This window comes from Bacillus rossius, chromosome 1 (genome assembly GCF_032445375.1).
Source record: "Bacillus rossius redtenbacheri isolate Brsri chromosome 1, Brsri_v3, whole genome shotgun sequence".
In the NCBI taxonomy this organism is placed as follows: Eukaryota; Metazoa; Arthropoda; class Insecta; order Phasmatodea; family Bacillidae; genus Bacillus; species Bacillus rossius.
The window spans coordinates 373,466,990-373,473,036 of record NC_086330.1 but is presented as its reverse complement, the minus strand read 5'-3'; the positions used below and the strand labels follow the sequence as shown (position 1 = coordinate 373,473,036).

The 6,047-nt window shown below is 39.9% G+C and overlaps 1 protein-coding gene across 3 annotated transcripts in view; it reads left to right on the top strand.

The window, feature by feature from the left end:
• Positions 1 to 2,151: 2,151 nt before the first annotated feature.
• The window catches only part of LOC134528493 (dipeptidase 1-like), a 42,137-nt gene continuing 38,241 nt past the window's right edge, over positions 2,152 to 6,047 (top strand). Inside the window, exon 1 of one of the 3 annotated variants that reach the window (XM_063362156.1) lies at positions 2,152 to 2,278. The gene's annotated coding sequence lies outside the window, so the exon portion shown is untranslated. Of the gene's footprint in view, positions 2,279 to 2,950; positions 3,000 to 3,594; positions 3,683 to 6,047 lie in introns of those variants that run through there. The other 2 variants (XM_063362155.1, XM_063362151.1) reach the window with 2 other exon arrangements.

Here is a 6,047-nt window from a genome sequence, read left to right as displayed (position 1 = left end):
TAAATAACTTTACTGTAAGTTAATTACCTTTCAGGTATTAAAATTTGCACTGTTAGGAGAGAAGTATACGAGTAGGATATTTTCTATAGACTTAAATTCTGCTCAACCATACGGGGTGACATTGAGAAATACATCTATAACAGTGCAAGATAATGTTTGCACAAGTCGCATTGAAATTTTTTTTTGTTTCTGTATGTTATATTTTTAGTTTTATTTCATATTGTTTCATAAGTACAAGTAGTAAACAATATTTTATAGTTTTATACACAGAGATTTACATTGTTTTATGACCATAAAAAGTTGACGTCAGCCGGGGCTTCGCCTTGTAAGCCTGGTCCGACTCCACTGTCCAGTTCCCCTCCTTGCCGGCATTCGTACCGCCGACGTACGTAGACTTGCGTGTGTTCAAACTGCACGCCACGGACTACCGCAAGAGGGTGCTTAGTGGCAGTGCAACGTCACCCAGAAACCAATATCAAAAATTATTATGGAAGTATTAATTTACAAAGTAGCTGATGTTTAAGGTTCTGAGCCCGGATGAGGGATTGTATAAATAATAAGAGTGTTTTGTCTGTTCCTTAAAACTATCCCTTGGCGCGGGATCACGGAATAAGAATAACGGGTTTGTTCCGGCGGGAAGGTGCCTGCTGCCCGCGCGCAGAGCGCTGCTCACCCCAGTTCCTCTTCTTCATCGGCCAAGACCAGACGTGCGCGGAGTCACCAGAGACGTGTGGCCACATGTCGCCAACCTCGTGGGATCTGTGTATGTTAACCAGTGTGGCGTGCCCAACGCTTAGAGCGGTCCAAGTCTTAACTAAATAAGATTGATTAATTAGAGGACTAATATCTCGCCTCACACGGGCCACGTAACGCCCTGACCGGGAGTCTCAGCCGGGTCCACATGCCCACTCACGTGGTGGCGTCCACTACAAATAGCCTCGGGTAAGCAGCTGTGTTCTCAAACTCATAATCAAAAAGTTAGGAGTCACATATTTAGAGACACATTATTTTCCGGTAAATACTGTATAAGTGAGAGATGCCTGAACGAATAGACAACCACTGCACTCCAGCAAGAGGAGGTGCGGTGAGATTCCAGACACACACTTCACCGACCAGGAAGTGTCGCGGAGCAAGCAACAGTGACCAGGGAGCGGCTGTAGTCTCGCTCCGCGAGGACTCCAGGAGTCACTTCGTAACGAGTGGCGAGTGGAGCATCACCAACCAAGAGATCATCAGGAAGAAGCCACCAAGCAGACCAGGCAAGTTGGCTGAACCAGATCAGCATCGACCATGTAGCACCCACTGGACCGCTCTACTTGAGCGCAGTGACTTGGCTCCCGGACCAGCGAGTGTGTGAGATGCAGAGGTGCACCCGCACAGTCTCGGTGCGAGTATCTTCCACAATAAGGGGGGAGGGCTGGGTGGTAGGTTGAACAGAGAGGGTATAGAGGTAGGAGGCGTCCTATCAGCGCTCCTGCAGGCTAAGAGGTGAAGCATTCGCCAAGCTGTTCAGAGGGCTCATAGTAATTCTGTATTAAAAGGTCAATGCCAACTCCTAGCAAGTTCACTTAAACTTTGGTGTCAGAATACTCACCAGCTAGTAATGTTTAAATGTGAGTGTTGCTAATATGGTATTTTGTTTGCAATACAGGTCCCCTTAAAATAAGTGCACCACAATTGTGTATATATGTGTGTCACTCATCATTCACGAGAGCCTTTTATGAGGATGCCAAGTTTGTAAATTGATTTTAATCAAATATGTATAATCTGGGGTATGGTGTGTTGAGCACTATCATTTGCAGAATTCCCCTCCTCTTTTGGATCACACCCAACAACCTGTCATAAATGGGGCACCCAATCTTGGATGGTGTGTATATGGTTTTATATAATTACATGAGCCGATAATGCAACCTTACTATTTTGGCATCTACAGACACACATGGGAAAGCCTGGTTTCGGTGGTCCCATCATCCAATTGTACCTGTGTTTGGTTTTCGTGTGAAGTCTCTTGAATGTCAGGTTCGAGTACATGGGTCCTTCTTTCCCTGAGCAAAACGGTTGCTTTCTTTCCCTTCCGAGAATCGTCTAGGCTCCTTTTAGGGCTGGCCGGAAGACGGGTAGGGGGGGGGGGGGGGGCTTTCCTTTGCTAATGGCCGTGACCTTGGAGTTGCATCAGCCTGTTGCCTCCCTATCTCCTCTCGTGTTTGAGTGTCGAATGTCTCGAGTGCCTTTGCACCACGTGGACAGGCGGTGCCAGTCGGTGGATAGTCGCCGCCAGGTAAGTACACGCCAGCTGCAGTTACCTGCATGCCGTGTTCAGGTTTGGTAACTTCGGGACCAGTCAGGCCCAATTTTAGAAGATACAGTTGGCTGCTGTAGTTTTCGAATCATAGCAACAAAAAAAAACCAGCCAAAAATGAGATTTTTTTTTTAACTATTTTTTTTAAATTTGTTATGTTGCGTCACGAAATTTTGTTAGCAAACCTCAAATTCGGATTCAGCACCCCAAGAAACATAAGTATTTAAAAAAAAAAAATCAAAACTACCCCCCAACCTTCCCGGTAAAAAAAAAAAAAAAAATTGCCTGGACTATTTAGTAAGTCAGTAAACTTACTTTTACCGAGCTTCCTAGTTCTGCGCTGGTGCTTATGAGCTCTGAATGCAAAGGCATTAATTGTAATACGTGTTTTTTTTTTTCCCCCAGCAGGTTTAAAACTACGAATCTCTCAGTCCTAGTCCTTCGCGTACGTTTCCCTCCCTCTCTTTTCTATGCGTACATTGTACCGACGCTCATATTGTTCGAGCCAGCGAGACCTGTTACTTGTGTCCGTGCTACAATGACACGACAGCGGAGACATCTATCTCACGGAACGGAGTATCTACATTGTCACGCATTCGGAAACCACCCGCATGGATTAGCTCGGCAATGCTGAGCTCTTCCGTTTACGTGCCTGCATGCGACCAATAGAAGCCGAGTATTTTGCTGCGGTGTTGCATAGGCATGTTTATTGTTTATATTATAAAACATTATAAATTGTTTCAAGTACAGGAATATTTAGTGTTATATCTTTACTTTGTGGTTTATTTTTATTATATATGTAAATCCTGACCGTATTGATTAAATTAGTATTAAAGTTCAATCTCATTGGTTGCAATTTTTTAAGTTTTCGTGCATTGCGGAAGCACCAGACGCGATAATAAAAATGTTCCTGGAGATTTGTCTCCTTGAGCTGGCTTCGTTTCCGTGTTCCTGTATAACAGGCATTACATCACCATTCCTGTTTGCTATCGTTGCAATTTGTTCGTAACAAGTATTGATCAAGAAATTTACAACCAAAAAAAAGTAACGAAACTGAAGGACTAGGTACCAAAGTCACAAAAAAATACTGAATTAAATTGTAATGGTTCTAATTTATATATATATACATATATATATATTCGTTTTATATATAAGTTGGATACGGTCTACTTAAATAACGTGCAAATTATCTTTGAAATGGTTTTTTTTGGCTCCTGGAAATAGTAGATCTATATCGTATTATAGGATACATGTTGAAACTGGTTTACCAGGTATTTGTTGACTGATATCGAAGTGTACTTGTGAACAATGGCCGGCCTGAAGGTGTCGAGTCATCATTACTCAGCACAATTTCCTAACTTCTGACGCGTGTATGCAGTACCGGTGAGTAGTTGCGTCACTCGGCATTAAATGTCATTGTAGGTCTACAATTCGAATTTGACGAAATTTGACAATTTTTAATTTTGTGACAGAGTTTTAAACAAAAATATCTCTTAAGATTTTGAACCTCTGTTTATATTTATATGGTAATTTAATGTAGAACTTCCAAGTAAATATATATATTTTTTTTACACTTTGTAATTTGAAACGTTTTAAAATACGGTAGTCGTGAAAACTTAGGGCCGGTTTCACCAAGCGAAATTATCTCGATAAAGTAATGAATTATCCAGATTAACTGAATATCCCGTTTCACCACACCGAATATCTCGATCTTTTAGTGTTATCGAGATAAAATATTTTAACCACCGATTTTCGTGGTTAAAGTCTTATTATCGAGATAATATTGTAAAACGAAGAGACGAGAGGAGATTTTAAAAATTGTAATGGCTCGAGGCATGTACAATTTGATTTTTGAAGATGAAAGTGATGAAGAAGATGCCATTGTTCGTCGGCCACGATGGATGCGAGATAGAAGCGATTATTTTGAAATGTATGATGAAGAAGACTTTAAAATACATTTTCGCCTTTCAAAACAGTCGACTATGTTTGTTTTGGAACTTATAGAAAATCAACTACAGTTTCCCGAAAAGTAAGTTTATATTAATATTATTTCCTAATGTTAATTGTTTCTGTAGAATAATAAATATGTATATGAAATCATAGACAAGTAAAATAAAACTCATTTATACGAACATTACATTACAACCTTCAACATACTTTTTTCGTCTTTCACAGGAATATGTCAGTGTCGCCAATGAACCAACTGCTGGCTACACTTCGATTTTATGCTACAGGCTGTAACCAGCTAACCATTGGGGATTATGCTGGCTTTAGTAAACCCACAGCTCACCGAATAATACATAGGGTTAGCTCCGCAATTGCATCTCTTCGACCGCAGTTCATTAAATTCCCAGAGACGATGGAAGAACTGAATTTAGCACAAAGGGATTTCTATGCAATTGCTAAATTTCCCAGGGCTATTGGTGCTATGGATTGCACTCATGTAAAAATCCAGTCACCAGGTTGGTTTAAACACTGATTTTATGCTACCTTTTTATTAAACATTGCAATCCACATACAAGCTTGTTTTATGTTTGTTGCAGGTGGAAACAATGCAGAATTCTACCGTAACAGAAAAGGTTACTTCTCTGTGAATGTGCAAGTAATTTGTAATACAAAATTGGAAATTACAGATATTGTTGCACGATGGCCTGGTTCCTCACATGATAGTACCATATTCAACAATAGCAACAGAAGGGCATGTTTTGAGAGAGGGGAGTATGGTGATTCTGTACTACTTGTTGATGCGGGCTATGCTTGTAGGTCATATCTAATGCCTCCATTAGATAATCCCAGAAGTCCACAGGAACACCTATTTAATGAGTCGCAAATTAGGTCAAGAAATCCTGTAGAGCGAACATTCGGTTGCTGGAAGCGACGTTTCCCAGTCTTATCTTTAGGATTGAGAGTGTCATTAGAACATTCGTTTGCCATCATTGTAGCGACTGGGGTGCTGCATAATATCCTGCGACAAACTGGGGAAGAACTCCCTCCAGACGACCCTAACCTCAATCTCCACCTCCCTTGGCAACAGTTGCTTGAGGAAGGAAATGTACAGCAGAACAACGAAAATGCAAACAGAAGGCCCAGATATGACAGTGTCAGGCATTTACTGATTGAAAACTATTTCAGGAGGTAAATGAAATTTACATATACCTATAATTAAATACCTATATATGTGTGTGTGTTGTAATACTTATTTAAGATACGATTATTTATCACTCTGTGTATTTTCAGTTTGTTGTAGGTCATACTGATCTATATGTCACACAGAGATGCCATCAACTTGAAGATTTGCTGGTGAAAATAACTACATATAGCAAGATGTATGGAATATTTTAATACATTTGCATTGTACAACTGCTTAGATCATACAAAATAATGTGACATAAGCGAACATGTATTATCTTTTATATAATTCTTAACATTTGTACTTGAAACTGTTTGTTAATAGGCACAATGAATATCACTTTGTAAATATACATGTAATATATAACAATTATGTCATGATAGTTGAGCAAATGTTTAATACATAAGAACAATTAAATTACTGCAAATGTTCTAGTTCTTTCTTTATTTTCAAGATTTGTAAAGATAAAAGTTCAGTTTGCAGCTTTTCCTGCTTTACTTTTTCTCGTTCTTGTTGTAACCGCAGTTCCCAGATTTCTTTCATAACTTCTTTTTCCTCGATTGCATGTTTTTTTGCAAGTTCAATTAGTTCGATTTTTGCTGCAATGACAGCACTTAC